Source organism: Anomaloglossus baeobatrachus, chromosome 8, assembly GCF_048569485.1.
Source record: "Anomaloglossus baeobatrachus isolate aAnoBae1 chromosome 8, aAnoBae1.hap1, whole genome shotgun sequence".
Classification (NCBI taxonomy): domain Eukaryota; kingdom Metazoa; phylum Chordata; class Amphibia; order Anura; family Aromobatidae; genus Anomaloglossus; species Anomaloglossus baeobatrachus.
Genome location: NC_134360.1, coordinates 29,378,067 through 29,387,420, shown reverse-complemented (window position 1 = coordinate 29,387,420; position 9,354 = coordinate 29,378,067). Strand labels below are relative to the sequence as shown.

General features: G+C 49.4%; 1 protein-coding gene across 1 annotated transcript in view; it reads left to right on the top strand.

Moving 5' to 3' along the window:
* Positions 1 to 8,063: 8,063 nt before the first annotated feature.
* The window catches only part of EOGT (EGF domain specific O-linked N-acetylglucosamine transferase), a 48,780-nt gene continuing 47,489 nt past the window's right edge, over positions 8,064 to 9,354 (top strand). Inside the window, 1 exon segment of the mRNA XM_075321397.1 lies at positions 8,064 to 8,156. The gene's annotated coding sequence lies outside the window, so the exon portion shown is untranslated.

The window sequence follows — 9,354 nt, the reverse complement described above, 5'->3', positions numbered from 1 at the left end:
GCTTGGTGATGTACGGCTCAGCATTGTGCTTGGTGATGTACGGCTCAGCATTGTGCTTGGTGATGTATGGCTCGGCATTGTGCTTGGTGATGTATGGCTCGGCATTGTGCTTGGTGATGTATGGCTCGGCATTGTGCTTGGTGATGTATGGCTCGGCATTGTGCTTGGTGATGTATGGCTTGGCATTGTGCTTGGTGATGTACGGCTCGGCATTATGCTTGGTGATGTACGGCTCGGCATTGTGCTTGGTGATGTACGGCTCGGCATTGTGCTTGGTGATGTACGGCTCGGCATTGTGCTTGGTGATGTACGGCTCTGCATTGTGCTTGGTGATGTGCGGCTCAGCATTGTGCTTGGTGATGTACGGCTCTGCATTGTGCTTGGTGATGTACGGCTGCTGCAGCTGCTTGGCCATGAAGCTCCCGGCGAGCGCAGTGTTTGTGATGATGTTACCAGAGGAGGTCTGGACTCTGCAGTTATGGGGTCAGCAGAGCGGTGGGGACTTTTCTGTCCTCTGCTCAGCACTCGGCCCCCCCGCTCTGTAACGTTACAGGGTCTCCACTTTGTGGCTTGGTTGCTGCGGCTCCTTCCACTTCTCAATAATATCACTCACAAGTGATGGGGAAGATTCAGGCGGAAGAAACGTCACTGACTTGTTATCCCACAGTGGCTCCTATTACAGGACGCGCTGGTATCAGTGAGCTCTGTACCACCGGCTGTTCTGTAAAGGCAGATGGTTGGGGGGTGGGGGGGCAGAGATTATACACTGGGGATGAGACGTTATACAGTGGCGGAGAGTGGCTGGATATTATACTCTGGGGGGTGGCAGGCCAGATGTTATACATTGGGGAGGGGAGGGGATGGATCTTATACACCAGGAGTGAGGGGCCCAGATGTTACCAGCTGTGGGGGGTGTATATCATACACTGAGGGGTGAGGGGGTTGGATGGAAAAGCCTGAATTTGCTGATTAAGATGTGTGTCCAATCACTTGTTTCCATGTGCTGCGGTTACACGTCTGCCCTCCCGGGGGCTGCTGGACTTTTGCGGTGGGTGGAAGCCAAACTGCTGACAGTCCCTGGCCCTGACTTCACTGATCCAATGGACATCAGGAAGGAGCGAGGGCATGAAACAAAAGTTATCCAGGGCCAGTCTAGGTCGGGGGCGACCACCCTGTGCTCTGCATTGTCAGTTGGTTGGTATCGTATGCTTGGTCTGCCTATAATTCTAAATGGGGGAGATGAGGACCCCTTATTCTCCCACTAGGATGGATTGGAGACGCCACCTGTCAGACAAATTTTGTCTCGGATGGTAATGCCACTTTCTATATTTTATTGCCCACCCAGATGGCAATTGGGCATTTGGACCAGAAAAGGGGCCTATGGTGGTGGTGGTGTGTGGGGGGTCTAGGGCGTGCTATGGGCATCAAAACACTAGATGCCAGGCATCGTCATGGGCAGCACCAGGCTCTAGCCATCAAAGCACTGGGCGCCAGGGATCGTGATGGGCAGCACAAGGCTGTAGACACCAAACCACAGGACGCCAGGGATCGTGATGGGCAGCACCAGGCTGTAGACACCAAACCACAGGACGCCAGGGATCGTGATGGGCAGCACAAGGCTGTAGACACCAAACCACAGGACGCCAGGGATCGTGATGGGCAGCACAAGGCTGTAGACACCCACCAAACCACAGGACGGCAGGGATCGTGATGGGCAGCACAAGGCTGTAGACACCAAACCACAGGACGCGAGGGATCGTGATGGGCAGCACAAGGCTGTAGACACCAAACCACAGGACGCGAGGGATCGTGATGGGCAGCACAAGGCTGTAGACACCAAACCACAGGACGCCAGGGATCGTGATGGGCAGCACCAGGCTGTAGACACCAAACCACAGGACGCCAGGGATCGTGATGGGCAGCACAAGGCTGTAGACACCAAACCACAGGACGCCAGGGATCGTGATGGGCAGCACAAGGCTGTAGACACCCACCAAACCACAGGACGGCAGGGATCGTGATGGGCAGCACAAGGCTGTAGACACCAAACCACAGGACGCGAGGGATCGTGATGGGCAGCACAAGGCTGTAGACACCAAACCACAGGACGCCAGGGATCGTGATGGGCAGCACCAGGCTGTAGACACCAAACCACAGGACGCCAGGGATCGTGATGGGCAGCACAAGGCTGTAGACACCAAACCACAGGACGCCAGGGATCGTGATGGGCAGCACAAGGCTGTAGACACCCACCAAACCACAGGACGGCAGGGATCGTGATGGGCAGCACAAGGCTGTAGACACCAAACCACAGGACGCGAGGGATCGTGATGGGCAGCACAAGGCTGTAGACACCAAACCACAGGACGCGAGGGATCGTGATGGGCAGCACAAGGCTGTAGACACCCACCAAACAACAGGACGGCAGGGATCGTGATGGGCAGCACAAGGCTGTAGACACCAAACCACAGGACGCGAGGGATCGTGATGGGCAGCACAAGGCTGTAGACACCAAACCACAGGACGCGAGGGATCGTGATGGGCAGCACAAGGCTGTAGACACCAAACCACAGGACGGCAGGGATCGTGATGGGCAGCACAAGGCTGTAGACACCCACCAAACCACAGGACGGCAGGGATCGTGATGGGCAGCACAAGGCTGTAGACACCAAACCACAGGACGGCAGGGATCGTGATGGGCAGCACAAGGCTGTAGACACCAAACCACAGGACGGCAGGGATCGTGATGGGCTGCACAAGGCTGTAGACACCAAACCACAGGACGCGAGGGATCGTGATAGGCGGCACCAGGCTGTAGACACCAACCCACAGGACGCCAGGGATCATGATGGGCAGCACAAGGCTGTAGACACCAAACCACAGGACGCGAGGGATCGTGATAGGCGGCACCAGGGTGTAGGCACCAAACCACAGGACGCCAGGGATCGTGATGGGAGACACTAAACCACAAGTCACCACAACTTTGAGCAATATTAACCCCTAGATACAAGTGTATTAGGGGCAAAATATAGGGGGCTTCTACTTGAAAGGGGACATTAACCCCTTCACACATTGGGGTTATTGCTTGTACTTGCCCGAACAGTCTTTCTGAGCTGACTGAGTCTCTTTAAGTGAAGCAGTTGCTTTGTGACTTCCATTGAGTTGGGTTGCTATGGTAACATGAGGCCCACTGAAGCCTCTGGCCGCCATCTTTGTACTCCCAGGAAGTCCAGCCACAGTCATCTGTCGATACTGCAACACCGGAGCATACAGTAAAAGCAGGGTCTACAATACATGCTTAAAAAAAAAAAAAGCAGAGTCATAATGAAAAAATAAAATGAAATTAAAATTAAAATTAAAAGACACACATATATACACCGATATACAGTACTGACCAAAAGTTTGGACACACCTCATTCAAAGAGTTTTCTTTATGTTCATGACTCTGAAAATTGTAGATTCACATTGAAGGCATCAAAACTATGAATTAACACATGTGAAAGGAAATACTTAACAAAAAAGTGGGAAACAAAATGTCATATTCTAAGTTCTTCAAAGTAGCCACCTCTTGCTTTGATTACTGCTTTGCACACTCTTGGCATTCTCTTGATGAGCTTCAAGAGGTAGTCACCGGAAATGGTCTTCCAACAGTCTTGAAGATGTTCCCAGAGATGCTTAGCACTTGTTGGCCCTTTTGCCTTCACTCTGAGGTCCAGCTCACCCCAAACCATCTCGATTGGGTTCAGGTCTGGTGACTGTGGAGGCCAGGTCATCTGGCGTAGCACCCCATCACTCTCCTTCTTAGTCAAATAGCCCTTACACAGCCTGGAGGTGTGTTTGGGGTCATTGTCCTGTTGAAAAATAAATGATGGTCCAACTAAACACAAACCGGATTGAATAGCACGCCGCTGCAAGATGTTGTGGTAGCCATGCTGGTTCTGTATGCCTTCAATTTTGAATTAATCCCCAACAGTGTCACCAGCAAAGCACCGCCACACCATCACACCTCCTCCTCCATGCTTCACGGTGGGAACCAGCCATGTAGAGTCCATCCGTTCACCTTTTCTACAAAGACACGGTGGTTGGATCCAAAGATCTCAAATTGGGACTCATCAGATCAAAGCACAGATTTCCACTGGTCTAATGTCCATTCCTTGTGTTCTTTAGCCCAAACAAGTCTCTTCTGCTTGTTGCCTGTCCTTAGCAGTGGTTTCCTAGCAGCTATTTTACCATGAAGGCCTGCTGCACAAAGTCTCCTCTTAAGGCTGGAAACACATCTATGCGAGTAAAATCGGTCTGACTGGGCTGAAAAAAACTCGGCTGATTTTAGCTCACGTTAGGTGCGAGTGCAATGCAAGTGCGATGCTATTTCTGAATAAATTAATGATTTTACTAGCGTGTGCAATGCGTGTGTAATGCGTGTGTAATGCGTATTTTTTACTATGTCATCTGCCATTCAGCGCTGCTACATGGCCGCTGACAGCAGACACAGACAGCCATGTAGCAAAGCTGAATAGCAGATGACAGCAGACACAGACAGAGCCGCACTGTCAGAATGAACTCGGGTGAACTTCACCCGACTTCATTGTCATGCTGCGGCTCTGTCTGTGTCGCGTCCTGATTAGCGGTCATCAGTGAAGGGCTCACCGGTGACCACTAATCCCCCGAGTGACTGAAGTTAGCAGCCCTCTCTCATACTCACCGATCCCCGGCGCCGCGCTGCGCTGCACGGCGTTCACACTGCTGCGGCGGCTTTTATTGTTTTGAAAAAGCCGACCGCTCATTAAACAATCTCGTATTCCCTGCTTTCCCCGCCCACAGGCGCCTATGATTGGTTGCAGTGAGACACGCCCCCACGCTAAGTGACAGGTGTCTCACTGCACCCAATCACAGCAGCCGGTGGGCGGGTCTATACTGTGCAGTGAAATAAATAAATAATTAAAAAAAATGGCATGCGGTCCCCCCCAATATTAATACCAGCCAGATAAAGCCATACGGCTGAAGGCTGGTATTCTCAGGATGGGGAGCCCCACGTTATGGGGAGCCCCCCAGCCTAACAATATCAGCCAGCAGCCGCCCAGAATTGCCGCATACATTATATACGACAGTTCTGGGACTGTACCCGGCTCTTCCCGATTTACCCTGGTGCGTTGGCAAATCGGGGTAATAAGGAGTTATTGGCAGCCCATAGCTGCTACTAAATCCTAGATTAATCATGTCAGGCGTCTATGAGACACCCTCCATGATTAATCTGTAAATTACAGTAAATAAACACACACACCCGAAAAATCCTTTATTAGAAATAAAAAACACTAACACATTCCCTCAATACCAATTTAATAAGCCCCAAAAAGCCCTCCATATCCGGCGTACTCCACGGACCTCCAGCGTCGCTTCCAGCATGAAGGTGACAGGAGCTGCAGAAGACACCGCCGCTCCGGTCACCTCCAAGCAGCAACTGAAGACAGCCGCGCGATCAGCTGAGCTGTCACTGAGGTTACCCGCTGTCACTGTTGGAGGATCCAGCGGTGGCCGCGATTAACCTCAGTGACAGCTCAGCTGATCGCGCTACTCACCTCAGTTGCTGCTTGGAGGTGACCGGAGCGGCGGTGTCTTCTGCAGCTCCTGTCACCTTCATGCTGGAAGCGACGCTGGAGGTCCGTGGAGTACGCCGGATATGGAGGGCTTTTTGGGGCTTATTAAATTGGTAATGAGGGAATGTGTTTGTGTTTTTTATTTCTAATAAAGGATTTTTTCGGGTGTGTGTGTTTATTTACTGTAATTTACAGATTCATCATGGAGGGTGTCTCATAGACACCTGACATGATTAATCTAGGATTTAGTGGCAGCTATGGGCTGCCATTAACTCCTTATTACCCCGATTTGCCAACGCACCAGGGCAAATCGGGAAGAGCCGGGTACAGTCCCAGAACTGTCGCATATAATGTATGCGGCAATTCTGGGCGGCTGCTGACTGATATTGTTAGGCTGGGGGGCTCCCCATAACGTGGCGCTCCCCATCCTGAGAAAACCAGCCTTCAGCCATATGGCTTTATCTGGCTGGTATTAAAATTGGGGGGGACCGCACGCCATTTTTTTTAATTATTTATTTATTTCACTGCACAGTATAGACCCGCCCACCGGCTGCTGTGATTGGTTGCAGTGAGACACCTGTCACTCAGCGTGGGGGCGTGTCTCACTGCAACCAATCATAGGCGCCTGTGGGCGTGGAAAGCAGGAATACGAGATTGTTTAATGAGCGGCCGGCTTTTTCAAAATAGTAAAAGCCGCCGGAGCAGTGTGAATGCCGTGCAGCGCCGCACCGGAGATCGGGGAACGGTGAGTATGAGAGAGGAGGGGAAAATGACCAACAGACTGTGAGAGAGGGACAGAGATAGTGACGGACCGACAGAGAGAGAATAGAGACCGAGAGGGAGAGACTGACTGACAGAGAATAGTGATTGACAGACATTGTGAGACATCGCTCGTTTCCAGTGTTTTAGGAAACCTGCGAGAAATGTATTTAGAAAATCGCATGTCACTAGGATGGTGTGAGTGCCGTCCCGTGACATCCGATTTTTTACACGCTCCCATAGACTTGCATTGGAGAAACTCGCAGTAGAAAACTCGCAAAAAAGCAGCATGCTGCGATTTTTTTCTCAGTCCGATTTGGACTGAGAAAAAAATCGCAGATGAGAGCTGAATCATTCACTAACATGTGTCCGATTCCAATGCGAGATTTTCTCGCATTGCTCTACTGCGAGAAACTCGCAAGTGAGAAGCAGCCCTTACAGTTGTTCTAGAGATGTGTCTGCTACTAGAACTCTGTGTGGCATTGACCTGGTCTCTAATCTGACCTGCTCTTAACCTGCGATTTCTGAGGCTGGTGACTCGGATAAACTTATCCTCCGCAGCAGAGGTGACTCTTGATCTTCCTTTCCTGGGGCAGTCCTCTTGTGAGCCAGTTTCTTTGTAGCATTTGATGGTTTTTGCCACTGCACTTGGGGACACTTTCAAAGTTTTCACAATTTTTCGGACTGACTGACCTTCATTTCTTAAAGTAATGATGGCCACTCGTTTTTCTTTACTTAGAATTTGTATTATGGCAAGAAAAAAAGCAGCCAACAGTCTATTCAGTAGGACTATCAGCTGTGTATCCACCAGACTTCTGCACAACACAACTGATGGTCCCAACCCCATTTATAAGGCAAGAAATCCCACTTATTAAACCGGACAGGGCGCACCTGTGAAGTGAGAACCATTTCCGGTGACTACCTCTTGAAGCTCATCAAGAGAATGCCAAGAGTGTGCAAAGCAGTAATCAAAGCAAAAGGTGGCTACTTTGAACACACTTTTTTTGTTAAATATTTCATTCCACATGTGTGAATTCATAGTTTTGATGCCTTCAATGTGAATCTACAATTTTCAGTCATGAAAATAAAAACTTTTTGCATGAGGTGTGTCCAAACTTTTGGCCTACTGTATATAGATACATATATATATGTATATATATATATATATATATATATATATATATATATATATATATATATATATATATATATAAAAATATGTTGTATTCATCGGCTTAGAGAAGAAAATTAAATGTCAGAATTGCCTTTTCGGAAAAAGGCAGGAATCGATCAAAACGTCATTTGTACCCCCAAAATTATATGTATAATTTTTTACTGCACAACGAGCGCAAATAAAATCCACAACGCGATGGAGAATGGAATTGCATTTTTTTATTACTATCCACTTTTGGTACATCACATGGTAAAGTGAATTATATCATTGAGAACTACAGTAAAAATTAAAAAAAAGAAGGATTAATAATAAAAAAAAATAAAAAAAAAAATGTTTAGAGGATAAAGGAAAGAAAAAAAATGGAGCAAAAAAGCAAGAACAAAGCTCGAGCGGTGGTGAAAGGGTTAAAACTGCTCATTGGTCCAAAGCAGCCGCCACTAGTGAGCAGCAGGGGGCGCTGTGCACCGATCCCGCCCCGGTTTCCCCCAGACGCTGCAGGCTTCTATGACGTCACCGCACACAGGGCGGGGCTCCGCTCCTCCCGGTCTTCTCCTCTCCGGGCTTCCGGCGGTGACGCTCCCCCCTCCAGCAATAATACATACAGCCGGAGACTGAGCGGCAGCAACCGGGTGAGAGGATAACGGGGGTCGGGGTGGCTGCACTTCACACAGCGCTAATGTGATGCATTCACAACCTGAGGCTCTAAACTACAACTCCCAGCGTTCCCTAGTGTAGGTACCCGCAGCAGCCAATCACATTACGGCTCCCTTTTATGAAAAAAATGAAAGCAGCGTCCTAATTGGTTGCTATGGGCAAGAACGCCAATAAGCGATTCAACCAGTCTGTTGCTACTGGCAACAGCCCCAATAATCAATTTAACCAGATTTGATAAATCTTCCAAATAATTATAATAATCCTTAATTTTCAGCAGTTAGGCTATGTGCGCACTTACCGGATTTTGCCGCGGATTTTTTGCGGTTTTGCTGCATGTTTCGCTGCAGAAAATGTTCATAACATCTCTGCAGTGAATCACCAGCAAATCCTATGGAGAAAAAAAATCCTGTGCGCACTGGGCGGAATTTGACAGCTGCATGTTTTGCTGCGGGAATCCCACAGCAAAAACAAGTGCATGTCACTTCTTTTCCGCACATCGCTGCGGGATTTCACTCCATTGACTCCAATGTTAATCATGAAATCCCGCAGGGAATAACGCAGGCAGCAAATTCTGTGCGGTTCACTGCGTTTTCCTGCGTTATTCCCTGCGGTATTTCGCGGTTTACCTCCGGTAATGTACATCGCCTATCTGCGGTTTTGCAGGGAAGTGATGTCATTACAGGAAGAGGAAGCCGTGCAGAGAGTAAACACACACATAGAACACAGACACACAGAACACATCACAGACACAGAACACATAGACACAGACACATAGAAAGAAAACGGAAATATAAAAAACAAAGAACGTGGGCTCCGCAGCATATTTACCTTCCAGCCGAGGTAAGCACACAGCGGCTGCCCGGTATTCTCAGGCTGGGGAGGGAGAGGGGCAGGGGTAATGTCCCCCGCCTCACTCCCACCTCCGGCAGCCGAGAATATCAGCCGCAGCTGCCCCGGGACTGTCGCATGCATTATGCGGCAATACCGGAGTGTCCTCGGCTCTTCCTGCTGCCGTGTAGCAGTGGTGGCAAGGTAATACAAGGGGTTAATGGTGATGGGGGACCACCGCCATTAACCCCAGGCTTGATCATGGCAGCGTCTATGTGACAGCTGACATGATCAACCCGTAAGTAAAGTGAAAAAAACACAGACACCGAAAAATCCTTTATTTTA